Source organism: Ambystoma mexicanum, chromosome 5q (assembly GCF_040938575.1).
Source record: "Ambystoma mexicanum isolate Mex_15411 chromosome 5q, UKY_AmexF1_1, whole genome shotgun sequence".
Classification (NCBI taxonomy): Eukaryota; Metazoa; Chordata; class Amphibia; order Caudata; family Ambystomatidae; genus Ambystoma; species Ambystoma mexicanum.
The window spans coordinates 1,316,101,863-1,316,119,081 of record NC_090933.1 but is presented as its reverse complement, the minus strand read 5'-3'; the positions used below and the strand labels follow the sequence as shown (position 1 = coordinate 1,316,119,081).

Here is a 17,219-nt window from a genome sequence, read left to right as displayed (position 1 = left end):
CACAAACCCTCAGAGACATGCATGGACGCGAGCAGGCAGAGACATCATCCGTGGCAAGTTCCGTCCAGGGCAGCCCCCAACGCAGATCTGGCAGGAACCTGCGCTCCACGGGCAGGGGTGCCCCTGATACCCGTAGAGGGGGCTTGCAATAGCGTCCAACCACGGACAGCATGCATATTTGGACACTGGTGTTGGGGGGGGAGGTAGTAGGGTGGAGGGGGTGTGTTGGGCTTCACTGGGTGGCGGGTCCATAGGGTGTATAAATCAAATCACATTAACAATACAGCATCTCATAATCATCCAATGACATGTGTGGACATTGATATTTGCGTACGAGGCCTTCATAGGCGTACAGTCCACAATGTGCCTGTACTACACACACACAGTGCCACAGGTCCCCTTTCCGTGTAATAGGCACCATGCGTGGTTGCTAGAAGCATGCATCTATGATGCTCTGTCGGATTGCACGTGCATCCTGTGCCTCATGGACTCCTTGAGGTGCCTCCACATCCCCACCCTCATCATCATCATCATCTTCAGGTGCATGCAGTACAGCGTCAGGGGGCATGGGCACATTCCTACGTATGCACATGTTGTGCAGCATGACACATGCCATGACCATCTTAGAAACCTTCTCATGGCTGTACATGAGTGCCCCGCCAGACCTGCTGAGGCTGCGGAAACGAGCCTTCAGTAGGCCGAATGCCTGTTCAATGACCACACGGGTACGTGAGTGGGCATGGTTGTAGTCCTCCTCATGCTCGTTCTGTGGGCTACGGATTGGTGTAAGGAGCCATCTCTTCAGTGGATACCCGGCATCACCTGTATGAGACGAATAAAGGGTGTCAGTGGAATGATAGTGCTAAGTAGCCCCCCCCCCCTCCTGCAAGGTCATTGACGCATCAAATGGGCCACGATGTCATGCATGGAATGAGACTCACCGAGTAGCCAGGATCTGTGCCCTGCGTGTCGCTCCATGTAGCGTGGTATTCTTGTGTTCCTCAGGACCATAGAATCATGGGTAGATCCTGGAAATCTGGCACAACAATGCGTAAATATCTTGTTGGAGTCACACACCATTTGCACATTGATTGAATGAAATTGTTTCCGGTTGCGGTACTGGACCTCCATGGCATGTGGGACAACCAATTCAACATGGGTGCAGTCGATGGCACCAATGCAACCCGGGATGCCGCCAAGTGCATGGAATCCCACTTTTGCGTTGGTAATCTCCTGGTACGTGCGTGGTAGTGTGATGTGGTCGTCGGCGTGCTTCAGGAGGGCATCGTGCACTTGGAAGAGTGTCCGTGAGAACAGTGGCTGTGAAATGCCATGCAACTGTCCCACTGTGTGCTGGTAGGTGCCTGTGGCCAGGAAGTGGAGTGCAGACACCACCTTCAGTAGGGGTGGGATGGCGGTTGGGCTATCTATCATGCTCACGAGGTCAGCATGTGTCATGTCCACAATGGCGATTATGGTGTCCCGGTCCAAACGGTAGAGGGTGTGGATCTGCTCAGCAGTGAGGTTGAACGGATCGGCTCGGAGGCGTGGGATTGCGGGCCGCCTGCGTGGTGGTAGTGGCAGTGCTTGTGGGCCTTGCTGACCCTGCCTTGCCCTCCTCCTCCTCCTTCTCCTCCGTCTCCCCTGTGCGCCCGGTTGTTGTACCTGTTGTTGTTCGTCGTCTTCTTGTAGTTGTAGCACTTGCAGTGCTATCTGGTCCCCCAGGCCCAACATCGCTAGTCCTGCCGGTAGCATTTTGGAGTGGGAGTGGTTGTGGGAGGGGTTTGGGTCTGCTATATATGTGCTGTCGGCCTGTATGGCCTCCACCTGTGCTGATTGAATGATTCTGTGGCAGATGCTATCCCTTCTGGCCGAGCACGTCCCGCACGTAAGGCTGCATTTGGCCGCATGGCATCTTGGGATTGGAATCATGTATCTAATCCCGATGGCAGTGTGATGTACTTTGACTGATTTTCATGGTATGCTCCCATTGTTACACATGCTATGATTGCAGCCGCTTACATACCTGTGAAGAGTCAGTGGTATGTAGGGCTCGATCGATGGCCGACCCTCATGCAGCACAGTAACGTACTTCACCGACGGGCGTGGCGTCCCATTTGTGATTGCAGCCAGTTAGCATCATGACACACAGCCGCACTACATTGATGTAATTGTGAATGCAAGCGTTCACAGAAGCCTTTTCGACGTAATGTTGCAAGTGAGGAATTCGAAGGCCAGCATTTTGGGTTTTGAAGTAGCGGCGAGGATACGCCCACAGGTCTGGCTGGAAATGTAACGTTCTATTGTAGAATGTCCTTGGGACATGGCCCATAACGAGCAGGCAATGAATGATATGAATTGAATGGGATGCGCAATAGCGTAGTGGACGATAAGGCAGGACGTTCCCAAATCCATCTTGCTTCACAACACTACAGATCCGGCCAGGGGCACAGTGGTTTTTGCGGACTGCATTACGCACAGACGCGATGGAAGTTTCACATATTATGTGAGTGAATATTCATGCGTTTTCATTGCGGGATGAGGGAATGATGAATGGATGCATGGACTGATGATTCCGTTTAGGGTCTGCCATGTACATGGGTTTTTTGATTCACTCCCCTTCCCCTGCGCTATGTGATGCAAGGCTGCCATAGTGGGACATACGTCTATCTGCCCTTGTCGGATCCTCCCTGTCTCGACGCGCCTTCATACACTTGTGTCTAGGCACGTTACTAATCCCATGTCATGGGTTCTATCTTGACGGACGCATGCACAGTAACCGACGTTGCCAATGGTGTATTTAGCTCGATTGATTTCGTTATGATTCGATACTGATTTAGGGGTGTGTATATTCCTTTGGAGTGGGCTAGCATGCATATGGGTGTGGATTTGGTGTGTTGAATGAAGATTGTAATGCATCATGAGTCCCGTAATGCAATCGGTTAATTTGTGTTTCTTTTGGGTGACAGGTATCTCCTGCCCTATTGCAGATGCCATCTCTACGCCACTCCTCCAGATGGTTTTTACTCTCGACTCCTGCAGCTTCGGGTGAATCAGTGGAGCACCATTTCGATCTTATGGGACGATCGCCAATGGGCCACATGCCCTTACGCTGTACTGGTGGCTAGGTGCAACATTTCGGCCTTTCAGCTCGACTAGTGCCTGCCTCATGGGACGGACCTGCGGTTCTTGCCGCTTCCATGTTGCCTTTTGGAACGTTGATGTAGGCCCTGTGTGCCATGATGGTACAGGGCGTCACACAAGTGGAAGCTGGTCAATTATTGCAGATGCAGACCTCGGTGATGATGGTTGTTTTGGTGTTATTTTGCAAATTGCTGTGGGGCCTTTGTCATTTGGATGTGCATTTAAATTGTATTCCGATATTTGTCGTGTTGCGTTGTTCTTTGCAGGTGATGTGGCGATTTTCGCTTTGTGGCGGTATGTATTGCGAGATGATCTGCATTGTGTTCCGCCTTCTGAGTTGAGTTGTGTGGTACAGTACTGGCCGCGTTTGCCTACGTAGCACAGTATGGTCACGGATAGGGGCTGCCATTGTGACTGTTTACATGATGTGCTGTTCAGGGGCGGGGGATTGGCTTTTGGCCGACTGGTGCCTGTCAGCCAGGTCGATTGGTGGAATGATGGGATGTTCAGAATGTGGCTGGTCACAGGTGACTGTGTTTGCGTGCGTTTGTTGGAGGGGGACTGGGGTCATGTCCATTGGAATAGCTTCTGTATTGATGCCATCTGTGCCCTGCAGCTCCCATCGGCCCCTCTTGGGATGAGCCTGGCTGCTCAGTCACTCTGCCAACTTGTGTGGTACATGCTTCTGCTGATGGTTGGTTTGTTTACTGGCATGAGTACAGGGCTGGTGCAATCCCCCTCAGGATGCTGTTTTGGATGTTGCCTTGCGCTGGTGGCAAGCGATGGGGGACTACTGTTGTTTTGTGTCATGTGTTCTTGATTTTCATTTTGATGTATTGTACCTTCACATGCCTGTGCTGCGTCAGTACGGCTATGGTGACATGCCGTACATGGATGCCCACTCACGGGGCGCTTTGAGCCCCTGCATGCTTTTCTACGTTGGCATGCATGGGTGAATTGTGGATTTCACTGGTTGCATAGTGTGAGTACATTGCGCCTGCCAGGAGTTGTGCAATGTGGCCAGGGAGTGGAGTACAGGCACTCAGTGGGCCATTTACGGTTGGTTCACGTTGCCGTATTTCTCGCCATGGCGGAATGGTACTTTACGACGTGCTTGATGGCGTTCAGTACATGTCCGCTAGGGTCAGAATTCGCGTACCGTTGCGCCATGGCGGTGATTCCGGTTTTGCAAGGCGCGCGTGCGCGTACTTGGTGCAGTTAGCGTTGCCGTTCACTGCGGTGTCGCTAATGGCATCGTACTTTACGGTGACGGGTCATGATCGCAACGAGCGGTGTTCGATGGCGGTATTGCATTTCCGCCATCATTTTTCCATTTCCGCAAGGGTCGTAATGAGGCCCAAAGTCTTAAGGGTCTCTTGCCACTGATTAAGCTTTTTGAGATATTTCTTTTGTCTTAACCATGCATGATAGTTATTCTTCAATTGTTTTCTTAAGATCAAATAGCATTTAAAGGAGGAGGAAGTGTTCTTCGCTTTCCTAATGTCCGCTCTCAGTCGCCTTTTGGTGTCTCTTACCTCCCAGTCATAAGGGTTTCTCATTCCCTTGCTAATCACCGTCCCGCCCGGCCTTGTAGAGGCGTGTGTATTGGCAAAGGAAGAGATCCACTGCTCGAACTCCTCAATTGACAGAGACTGTAAAATCGCTATATCTCCATAAGAATCTATGGTCGAATGAGACTTTGCATTTGCTATGTTATGTTCAGACCAAGAGATACAGGTTGCAGCGTGGTTAATCCTTAAGTCTCCCATGCATTTTGTGGCTGTAGTTACAGTAGTGGCTGATATAGATAATTCAAGCGCAGCATGATCACTCCAGCTGTTAATAGTCACTTTCAGGTCATTAACACACATTGCAATATCAGAAGTTGCAAATATATAATCTAGAGTACTCTTGGCCCCATTACCCTCCAGGGTATATTGTCCAGGGCAGTCACTATTAGATCTTCCATTCAACATGTCCATGTCCCAAAGTTTGAAAAAGCTCAAGCAATATAGGCCCTTTGCCTCAACTTTCTTATGGGACATTATACATTTTGGTTTTAAATGAGGATTACCCGAGGTGCCAACCCCCCGTCATATGACAGTTGAAATCCCCCATAATCATAATTGATCTATTTCCTTCACTAGTAGTCCATTTTATCATAATATCATGTAAGGCCTCTTGAATCTTTTCGGTTTGGGTTTCCCCCGGTGGGTTATACACATTGATCAGCAAAATATTCTCTACCTTGTTCTCAACATACAGTGTCAATTAAACAGCAATCACACAGTCCTCAACTATAGCAGAGATTTGACGCGACTTGATGTTATGTTGTATGCCAATTAATAATCCACCGTACGGTCTGCCCCGTTCCCCCTTTTTAGCCAATGATTGATACACTGTGAATCCTTCTAGCAATACCGGGGAAGTCAGCCAGACCCCTTGTAAACCTATGCACATAAAGTTATTAATATAGGGTAATGATCCCTTCTGGATAATTATATGGCTGAAACCCCTGCTATTCCATGAAAGAAATGGGATTACTCAGTCTTTCTTGAGAACTATAGGAAGAGAATCAGCCAACCATTTTAGAATATTCTGTATGTCGGCCATTTGTACTGCATTACTTGGTGATTGCGGGATATGAGTCATACTCTTAGTTTCAATTACCGCTTTCCTGGGACACTCCAAATCTGTTTTCCCAGGATCTGCGTCAATTTCCACATCCACCTGGAGCAAATTTAGTTTGAGGGCACGAAGCAAGTCAGCCGTAGTCTGAAATTTACAATGAACCGCCGAGATATTGGTGTTTTGTACCTTCAAAGGCTCAATATATTCAAAGTCATCAGATGAGAGTACTCTTAACTGGGCGATGGAATGCAGACGAGTCAGAAAGCTTGATCGCGGTAGCCAATCCCGATCATGCCTTTGATACAGGTTCTTAATAAGACATGTCCTATTAGATTAATTACCAACTGTGGGTCGGTAATCTCAAGGTCTCCCCCCTTAGATGTCCCCAGCTCTGTTAGGAGTTGATGAAGGATTGCCAATAACCTGTTCCTTTGGTGATATTATGGGTGGAGGGACATCTTCCTCGACCTCAGAGACTTCTTTGTTTTTATCTGTAATAAGCCAACTGGTTAGGCTGCCTTCTCTTTCCATCCTTCTCTTTCTTGCCCTCGCAACTTTTTTTCTTATTTTTTTAGTGTTTTTTGGAGCTTGGGCAGATTCTGAGGATGGGTGGGCCACATTTGATACTATATTTTTATTTTGGGCCCTTTTGGTTAGTCTTCGTTGTTTACAAGAGAAATACATTTCTGAACCATTAGACACACTGTTATCTGGATCCTCGAGGGGTGAAGGTTCAGTGATCATCTGGATGGCTTCTGATAGATTATGATCACTTTCTTTGACTCTCCCTTCGTTGACCTCGTTGATTGTATTTTCAAGGATACGGCCACACATCTTTAGCAGAATTTTTAAAGCAAACTGTAATGATGCCATGGAAGATTGTAGTTCTGCCAGGATAGATTTTTCAGCAGAGGAGCCTCCATTTTGCTCAGATTCGGAAATATCCGAGTGGATCATAAGGTTCGGAGACATCGATAATCTCTCTTGGCTTACCGTTGGATATGTTGCCTCGTCCGCTATGTCTCCTCCACCCCTAACCATTGGTGAAGTGGCTACGGCTGGAGTCAATGATCTTTAGACTGAGAGGCATAGCTCCAGCAGTGACTTATTATCAATCATGATCCCATTGGTGTTGTCAAGTGTGTTACTGGTACTCAAGTTAACCACCGGCTCCTGTGCCAGGGTATTAGGGATCACCTCCACTACAACATTGGGGGGAAAAAAGGGAGGTATCGTGCCTTTACTGTTCAATTTTTGTTTTTGTTGTTTCTCTTTCTTATTAGCATCATCACCCAAGTTGACATCTGTTTCTGCCCCCTCCTTACCCTTGCGTAGATTATATTTGGTTTGAGATGCCTTTTTATTCGGAGGCATGTTACAATTTCCAGAGATAGGGCTCCGTAAACCCAACACCACTCGCGCCTCTCAACTGCTCGACAAGTAAAACAAGTAGCGCAGCCGGAACAAAAAGGGGAAAGTAAACTCTCCAAAATGGCACAAGCCACAGCCTAGTGTGTCAAAGGCGTTGCCCGCAGTCCTCACTGGCTGGCTGTATATAAGGAGTAAAGTAAAGTATAGCTCGCAATCACACTCTTTCCCCCAGCCCAGGCAATCTACAAAGTGTTATAGTTGGGGGATATTTTCCAGTGCCTTATGCTGGTGCCTTGCAAACTTTTTATTCACACAGTGGCACTAATATCAAATCAGGATGGCAGCCCTGCTTCTAGAGGAAAACCGTTCCTAAACTCGTGCCAACAGCTGCCACAAATGCCACCATATGCCACAATTATGCCAGCAGGTACTAGGAGATACCACACTTCTCTTCTTCTCCACGGAAACCTCCTACTCCGTTCCTTGTTTTATAGCCGGAGAGATGGGGCCAGAGCTAAGTGTACAAAAAACAACACAGGCTTCCCACAGCCCTATATACTCAAAGGGCTTGCATGTTCCGGGTTCGTGGGTTCGTGCTTACCGTCGCCTCGGGACCAAATTAGCTGTCGATCCGTAGCCAGCAGCACCTTCCCTCACCCGGCACCTCTCTGAGCTCTCTGCGCCGCACCGCTCAGCTGCTCAGCACAGCTGCTCCAAGCTCCACTCTCACCCACTCTCCCAATTCGAGTGATTCGAGTAAGGGACCCGCGCTCACAGGCTCACATCAAACCGATGCTGCAATCTACGCGCAATAGCGTTCGAGAGCAGCCGCTTCCGACGTGTAATCAGCAAACAATCTTAGTACTTTTCAAAAGAACCACAGTAAAGTCAGATTAGGCAGAGGCTACTGGATAGCAAGGAAGTTCAATTGCCAGGCCCACTCTTAGAGAAAGACAGGCGCAAGTGTCCAGGATCACACAGTGGGGTTATGCCCAAAAGTCTTGGCAGATAGTTCAGAAAAGGATAGGATTAGTTCACGATAAGTTAGTTAAGGTGTGCCAGGTTAACCCAGGTTCGAGAGACGACGATTTAACGCACCCCGTACAGTCGGTTGCAAGGGCAGCCAGGCGGAACACGGTACCTTAAATGGAGAGGATCCTCCAGCGGGGGCAGTTGTTCCTGGCAGTGGGTGCAAGTTGCTGCATCGTCCAGAGGAAGAGAAGATCTCGCCGTGGAGGAAACATGAAGGTCATTGCACTGCCAGGGAAGAAACCAGCCGCAGATTTCTCCGGTACAAAGGTACTACCCTTTTGATTCGTGGTAGTGGTGAAAACGTGGTATCCCGGTTGCCGGGGTGCTTGGCACGGGTAAGGCGGCCACAAGATGCTCCAGGAAGGTGGAAAAGAAAGTAGACTGGTTATCCCCACCAGTCGAAGGAAGAAGATTCTCCGGGCTGGAGATCTCCTCTGTCGTTGGGAAGTGGTGAGACAATTCAGCAGGGCTCCACCGGTGGTGTCGTCGTTGCAGGTCGGCTCAGCTTCTCCCTCATCAGATTCTTTGGTCCTGTGGCGACTTCTAAAATTCCAGTCCCCAAAGCCCTGCTTTTATGCAGAAAACCCCCATTCACCCAGCCTAGCTATCACTCAAACATGCTAAGTGGTGAGCCGGCCGGCTCACCACTTGGGCCAATCACACAAGAGTGCGACTTGAGTTGGCAAGGCAACTCAGTCCAGGGTGCCTAAACCCCCCCTCCCGCACATCCTGCTAACCCAGACAGAGTGGCACTACTTTGGAGGGCTTCTGTGGAGAAGCCCGCCAAAAAGTGGAACAAAGGGCTCAACTTGGGTTGGAGTTAGAGAAGCAAACACAAACGCCATTTTACAACCGAGTTCTGGCAAAAAATACCAACCGGTGAATTAATATTAAATAAATAAACCAGCGGTATGTTCGAGGCTATATTAATTAATTATTAAAGTTGGTAGCCTCGAACAATGGGAAAATCCCATAGGGATATATTCGCGGTCGAATATAAAAAGTAATATCCACTGCCACCAGCCAAAATCTGATCAGGGGGGACGGAGACATGCCCCCTCGACTAACAGACCCCGGGGCAATCGAATTGCCTTGACCAGTACGTCCACAATATGATGGTTTGTACTGGTTCTGTAGTCAGTCCCAGGGTATGGAGTCTATGTTGGGGAGTCACTATGACACCCCTGTGTTACTGCACTGAGGGTGCTGTGTAACACACATACCAAAAACACACAAAACCCTATGGAGTAGAAGACCCCATAGCCCATTAAACACATCTAAATCAAAGGAATACACTCAAATCATGCCCAAGAGTGGGAGTAAAAGAGTCTCACTCTTAGCAGGAGAAAAAAATCCAGCAAAGCTGCTGGGGGACTCAGTAGGTTTGGGAAATTAGCCTTTACAGAGAATTCTCCCTAACAGGGACAGCAGTGGAGGGGTTCCTTTCATTACTACTCCTCTTTTGATAGAGCGAGAGGGGCAGCCGCTCAAAGGGGCCAACGTAAAGGACCTCAATATGGAAAAGGACGTGGTGCAAAAGCCGCTCCAGCAGTTGCCTCTTTTCCCTCAGGTGCTGCCGCAGCCGCTCCAAAACTGCTATCAGGCCTTGTGCCATTGTTCGCCCTTTGGGGGAGACTGGTACAGCATCTGACAGAATGGAGAGCCATTACTTCAGATGTGCGGGTCCTGGAGACAGTTGCCCACGGATAATGCCTACCCTTCCAAACTTGGCCTCACACAATCCACCAGGGAAACTCTCTTTGAAGGTTCCGGACCCGCTCCTTGTACAGGAGATATTAACCCTGCTAGAGAAAGGCACTATAGAAGAAGGAGAGGGACAAGGGATGGTATTCCCCATATTTTTTGATTCCCAAGAAAGACGCGGCACTGAGACCCATCTTGGACTTGCGTCGCTTGTACAAGTTTCTAAGGAAGGACAAGTTCAAGATGGTCAATCTTTCTCAGGTCCTTCAGGCCCTTCGACTTCAGGGTTGGTTGGGGTCACTGGACCTCCAGGATGCTTATTTTCATGTGCCGATCCATCTGAAGCACAGGAAATACCCGAAGTTTGCCGTTGCCGACTCGCACTTTCAGTTTCTGCCGTTCAGATTGACCTCCGCACCGAGGGTCTTCACCAAGCTGATGGTGGTGGTGGCAGTGTACCTCAGGAGGGGGGGTATTTACGTCTACCCCAACCTGGACGATTGGCTGAACAGGGCACGTTCTCCTGGACAAGCCTTGGATCATCTCAACGTCACCTGCCATTCCCTTCACAGGCTGGGTTTCTCCCTCAATTTCAAGATGTCGCACCTGACACCTTCCCAACAGCTCCAGTACATCGGGGCTGTATTGGACACGTCCTTGGGGAAGTGCTTGCCACCCAAGGTGAGGGCTCATCACATTGTACAGATGGTCGACAAGTTTCAACATGCCCAGAGTCTCCCGGCTTTCGAATTCTTAAGGTTGCTCGGCCTCATGGCATCCTGTATTTTCCTGATGCCAGAGGCAACTGTGGATGAGATCCCTTCAATGGGCACTCCGGACGCAGTGGTCCCAATTCTCAGGCAACATGTCGGATCTCCTGCAGATTCCATTGGCAGTCTCACAGGATCTTCTGTGGTGGGCCAGCGAAGTGAATCTGATGAAAGGGGAGCCGCTTTGGCAACCTTGGCCGGAGGGAACGGTAGTGACGGATGCTTCCCTCACAGGATGGGGGACTCACGCCAACAGGCTGACTGCTTGTGGTCGTTGGTCTTCGTCGGAGTCCAGACTTCACATAAACATCTTGGAGCTGCGGGCAGTCAGGTTAGCCCTGCAGGTTTTTACGCGGGAAAAGTGTCCTGATCATGACGGACAACACGGTGGCCATGCATTACCTCAACAATAAGGGGGGTGTAGGGTCATTGTTGCTGTGCAGAGAGGCGATGCAGCTCTGGTTCTGGGCGATACAGCACGGCATCTCGCTCTCAGCAGTTCATCTGGCGGGCGACAAGAATGCAGCGGCAGACGCTCTGAGCAGGCAAGGCATGGTCTCCCACAAGTGGGAGCTAGCTCAGGAAGTTGTTCTAGAGATCTTTGCCCTTTGGGGAACCCCTCAAGTAGATCTGTTCACGACCGGTGCAAATCGGAAGGGCGAAGCATACTGCTCGACGACATTTCCTTAAAGCGGAGCTTTAGGGGACGCGTTTGTCATGGATTGGTCCTTCCCACTGCTGTACGCATTCCCTCCTGTCCCCGTCATTCCTCCAGTTCTACGGAGGTTGCGGAGGTTCGGGTCTCACATGATTCTCATTGCCCCGGATTGGGCCCGGAGAGCATGGTACCTGGACCTTCTGGAAATGTTAATCTGTCCTCCACGCAGTCTTCCATACAGGGAACATCTTCTCTCGCAGGAGGGGGGTTAGGTTCTCCATCCAGAGGTCAGGACTCTCAACCTTCACGCTTGGTTTCTGAAAGGTTGAGGTATAAGGATCGGGACCTCCCAGATGACATGATGGAGGTGTTGCTTTCGGCCCGGCAGCCGGCAACCAAATCTCTGTACCGTTGGCGTAGGTTCTGCGACTGGTGCAGGGAACGCAATGTTGATCCTTTTCAGTGTCCCATTCCGATGGTTCCTTCTTTCTTGCTTTTGTTGGCTACAAGTGGGTACCGTTAAAGGTTACCTGGCGGTGCTGTCTATTTTCAAGGGGTCGTCTGACGAATGTTCTTACTTTAAGATTCCTTTGGTTGCCCAGTTTCTCAAAAGGCTACTGAACTTGTTCGTTCGCAAGGGCAAGTTCAAAATGGTCACTCTAGCCAAGATCCTGCAAGCGCTCGAGCTGCAGGACTGGTTGGTTTCTCTGGATCTTCAAGACACCTACTTCCATTTGCTGATTCATCTCAAGCACAGGAAGTGCTTGAATTTCGTGGTGGGTCAACAACATTACCAATTCAGGGTCCTGTCATTAGGTCTTTCATCAGCAACCAGGGTTTTCACCAAGCTGCTGGCAGTGGCTCTACTCAGGCGGGAGGGCATGCGTGTCTTCCCCTACCTGGACAACTAGCTCATCTGAGCACTCTCACCGGAGTTAGTGTCAGAACATATACTCTGTACATGCACACTCTTACACAGTTTGGGCTTTTCTCTGAACTTCAAAAAGTCTCAGGTTTTGCCGTCCCAGTCTCTCCAATATATCAGGCAAGTCTTGGACACTCACCTGGGCAGGGATTTCCTGCCTGAAGATTGAGTAGCAATAAGTTTCTAGATGATCAATCTACTTCAATTACAGACACAAGTCTGAACCTGTCTTCCTACACCTTCTGGGCCTCCTAGTGGTACCAGAGTCAAGGCTGAGCATGAGATTGCATCAGTGGTTTCTTTATTGCCAATGGTTGCATTCCAGAGCCATACATCGGACCTGGTAGTCTTGAGTCGGTGGCTCAGGACCTAGCATGGTGGGCCAGGTGAGACAATTTGCTAAAACACGCATTGTTTCAGCAACCTTGGCCCCAGGTGACGATGGACACGGACACATCTCTGACGGGTTAGGGTGCTCACTTGACAGATCCTATGGTGAGCGAACTGTCTTCCGTGGATTCTCGGAAGCACATCAACTTGCTTGAGTTGGGAGCGATCAGGTGGGCCTTGGTCACTTTCTTCCCCTCTTTAAAACGCAAGACTATGTTGTGATCCTGATGGACACCACAGTGGCCATGCACTACCTCAACAAACGAGGTGGATTCAGTGGCGCTCGGTAATCTCAACCCCATGAAAGCGCTGATACCGACCCCACCAGTGTAAGGAGAGCCTGCATGCTCGGCGCCGAAGAAGGTGGCCCAGCCTTCAAAACCAGGACCTTCCCGTGAGCCACAGGGCTCGATCCTTCTCGAGGCACCCTCAGCTCTCAACGCTCGACCAGCATCGGCAGCCACTCCGACGTCAAAGGATAAGCAACCGACATGAGTATCAGCGATCAACCCTTTGTCCTTCTTGCCCAGACTGATTTCTTCAGCTCCTTGACGGGGACGATCAACGACATCTACCCTATATATTCAGGGGCTAGTGCAGTCGTTTATTTTGACGACCAGGCAGAGCTCCTGTCATTGGTTCAAGGGCTGCATGATGCCAGTGGACTTGACAAATCCCTGGATGCTGAGTCACAACAGACTCATGCTAAATTCAGGTTTCTGGTAGACAGAATGATCGACACTTCCGCAGTGCCAGACCAGGGGTATCAGTTGACCGATATCTTGGAAGAAGGTCCCACTATGGAGAAGCATATGCCACTGAATCAGGCTATAGTCAAACCAGTCACCTACTTGTTGCAGCGGTCCTGCTCTATTCATCCGGCCAGCTCTACGTTGACTGGCAAGTACAGGCCAGCAAGACGATATCCATCCTTTTTGTCCTCTCATCCTTCCCCAGATGGATTAGTAGTACAGGCGGCCATGGTCTCCACCAGGGCACCTTAGTCTACCTCCAATCTGCCTCCTGACAGTGAGGGCACGAGAGTGGATGTGGTTGCTAAGAAAATCCTCACCTCTGGCAGCATGGCCTTAAAGGCCTCTAGTGTTTCATGTGGGTTTGCCAAATACTCCTTTGGCCTCTGGAAGGCGATGGAGCACACAGCCCAGTATATCCCTGAGGGGGAGCTGCAAGATGGTTTTACACAGCTGGTGGATGATGGGAAGGAGGTGGCCAAGCAGTTGTTATAAGGAGGCCTGGTAATGGCGTACAGCATTGGCCGATCCATGGGATGGGCAGTCGTACTTGGGAGCAGGCCTACCTGCGCTCCTCGTGGTTTTTCCCTAATAACCAGAATAGGTTGCTGGAGCCTTTTGACAGGGAATCCCTCTTTGGTTCAAAGGCAGACGACCACCGGGAGATGTTCAAGGAGTCGAAGCTTGCCACAAAATCGCTGGGCCTAGCTGCGCAGCCGGCGAATCCTACCTATTGGCTTTGTTTCTAGGGGCAGGGGGCTATATACATTATGTCATTTATGGCAGGAAGGCGCAGCTCCCACCAGCCAGGCTGGGGCAGAAGCATTTCTCACACGCAGGGGCAGAGGGGCTTCCAGAGAGCTCCGTCCTCAAAGCCTCTTTTGTTTCCCCTCCCACAACTCAGAGGTTGGAGGATGGATGTCTGAGCATTTGCCCCAATGGTGGGAGATTACCTCCAATGCCTGCACCCTGAAGCTGTTGCAGTGGGGTTGTCTGCCCTTCTTAAGAAAACCTCCATGCCAACCGGAACAGGATCTCCAGGAAGAACAGTGGGCCCTGTTGTTGAAGGGTGCCGTGGAAGAGGTACCGTCCGAGACGAGATTGTCAGGCTGGTATTCCCGGTATTTCCTGTTACCGAAAAAAAAGGGAGGAGGTATCTGTCCCATTTTGGACCTCAGGGCCTTCAAGTTCATGAGGAAAGACATTCAAGATGCTGACATTCGGCACACATTCCGAGTTGGCTGGTGTCCATAGATCTTCGGGACACTTATTTCCATGTGCCCACATATCAGAAGCACAGGTGGTTCATGAGGTTCCTCATAGGAGACGAGCACCATCAGTTCAAGGTGCTCCCCTTAGGGTTGCCCTACGCACCAAGGGTTTTACCAAGCTCATGGCAGTAATCGCAGCTCACCTCAGGAGATCCAGTGTCCATGTATAACTGTACTTGGATGACTGGCTGATCTGAGGGAGGTTGGTGGAGCAGATCTAGTCTCACCTTGGGGACACCACTCCACAGGTTGGGCTTCTCCAGGAACTTGCAGAAGTATGTGAGAAACCTGAAGGTGTCTCCCTGGCCCAACAGCCCTGGCTTGGCTTACCTCTTTCCCCTCGGACCAACCCTCCTAGGTCCAACTTGTGTCCTTCTCTCCTTTTTCTCACTCTCTACCTGTGGTGTTCCCCAGGGATCTAACCTTTCTTCCTGGCTGTTCAACCAATACCTGGCACCTCTCACCCACTACATTGCTGCTCTCTGCTCCAACTTTCAGTGCTATGCAGATGACAATTAGCTCGTTTTCAGGCTCCCCTCTGCCTCTGTCATCTTGGATTGTCTGTCTGCAATCCAGGAGTGGTGTGGCGCCAATGATCTCTGCCTTAATGCCAGTAAGATGGAGATCCTCCTCATTGGCACACCTGCACCTTCCTTTCCTGTCACTCTCTGGCTGGCCTCCCTTGGCCCTCTTTCTGCTCCCACCTGCGAGGCTAAAAACCTCAGGGTCATCTTCGACTCCACACTCTCCTTCTCTCCTCACATCTCTGACATCTGTAAGAAGTCATACTACCAACTGCACCTCCTCAGAGGTATTCTTCCTTTTTCTGACCTTCCCCCAGAAACTCACTGTCTGTAGAGTTATGGTTCTCTCTAGGCTGGACTACTGCAACAGCCTCTTTTTTAAATCTGCCTGCCTCTATGCTCCACCCTCTACAACTCATCCAAAACAGGACTCCAAGGCTTGTCCTTTGCCTCAAGCCCAGGGATTGTATCTCTCCAGCCCTGAAATGTCTCCATTGGCTCCAGTGGCTACAAGGATCAAGATCCTCTGCATTGTCCACATGGCCTTCTGGGGCCTGGGACCGCAATACCTTCAACTCCGTCTTCGGAAATATCTTTCTACTCAAGCTCTTCGCCCCTCTACCTCCAACTCCTTGAGGGTCAGTCGCTTCTCCAAGCAATGAGTTGGGAGTAGATCTATTTCTTTGGCAGGCGCCTCCATCAGGAACTGCCTCCCTGCCTCTGTCAAACTTGAGCAGAACCATCTCCGGTTCTGGAAGCACCTCAAGTCCTTCCTCTTTGATTCCACCTTCTCTCTTCCTCTCCCCAGCTAATCTCCTGTCTGACACTGGACTGGTCACCTGGCTACCCTCAGAATGAATTCCGGCCCAGGTCTCCCTGCCCGCCCAGTTGCACACGTGCACTGCCTCATGGCATCCCTTGCACAAACAGTCCCATTACCTGCACTTATTGGACACCTGTTGTCTGCACATTAACCCTCGCACTTGCCACCTGCTGGCTGCACTACTTGTTGGTATTGATGCCTTGTATAGCACTCTCCTATCCTCTCCTTCCCCTGGCACTCCCCCGCCCCCTCCCTGTCACTAGGCCTAGTAAGATCGTTGTCTTTGTCCTCCCTCTGCTTCCCCTCCTTTGCCTCGCCGCACCTTGTGACACTTGTGTATAGGCGTGTTATAAATAAGATATCAATGCAAAAAGGGGGGACGTTGGCCATAAAGGGCACAATGGGCTAGACAACACCTTAAACCCAATGTGAGAGGTCACAGGAAGCCAGTGTGGATTGTAATGAAACAGTGTGATGTGGCCACATTTCTTAACGCCTGAAAGAAGCAGCAGGTTGGCACTTTCTGTGCCACCTGAAGTTAGTCACATATGCCAGGGAACTCAGAAAACATGGAATTGCCATAGTCAAATCTGGAAATAATTAGCGTTATAGCACCTGACATCAGAGTATAAAGGTTAAGAAAAGGGAGGTTATTCTACAACTTAATGTGGAAATAAACTACTGACCAACCTGGGGCGTCCGAGAGGCAAGTGAGAGCACACAGTCAATTCTGACACCCAGGTAAATGGCATGAGCGCCAAGCTTGGAGGAAGGACAGGGAAGCATGTCAAGGGCCTGGTGCAAACCCAACACCCAATATACAGTTTTGGAAGAGCTCAGCTTAGTCAGTGAGAAACCAGTCACCTGTTCAGTTATCAGACAGCTCTGAAAGTTAGTGATACCTTTGCTGAGCTCCCAAATAAGTGTAAGAGGATCAGAGGGTTGCGACTGTAGAGTCGGAATCTGTAGGAGTAGATTAGCCAGGCCACAGGCAGAAGAGAACATGTCAAGGAGAGAGGATAAGGCCGGACCCTAGGGCACACCACATCCTGTTAATCAGGGACTCTGATATCAAATGACGCATCATACCTGCTTATGTTCTATTAGCCTGGAAGGATTGTAAAAAGGAAAAGGCAGAGTCCCTGAGGCAGGCATCTCTTAGACCAAGGAAGATCTAATGGTCAATGGCTGAGTCCCTGATGCAGGCATCTCTTAGACCAAGGA

General features: G+C 50.1%; 1 protein-coding gene across 1 annotated transcript in view; it reads right to left on the bottom strand.

Moving 5' to 3' along the window:
* LOC138498471 (zinc finger protein 84-like) overlaps positions 1-17,219 on the bottom strand; it is a 762,144-nt gene that overhangs the window by 631,985 nt on the left and 112,940 nt on the right. The window lies entirely within an intron of this gene.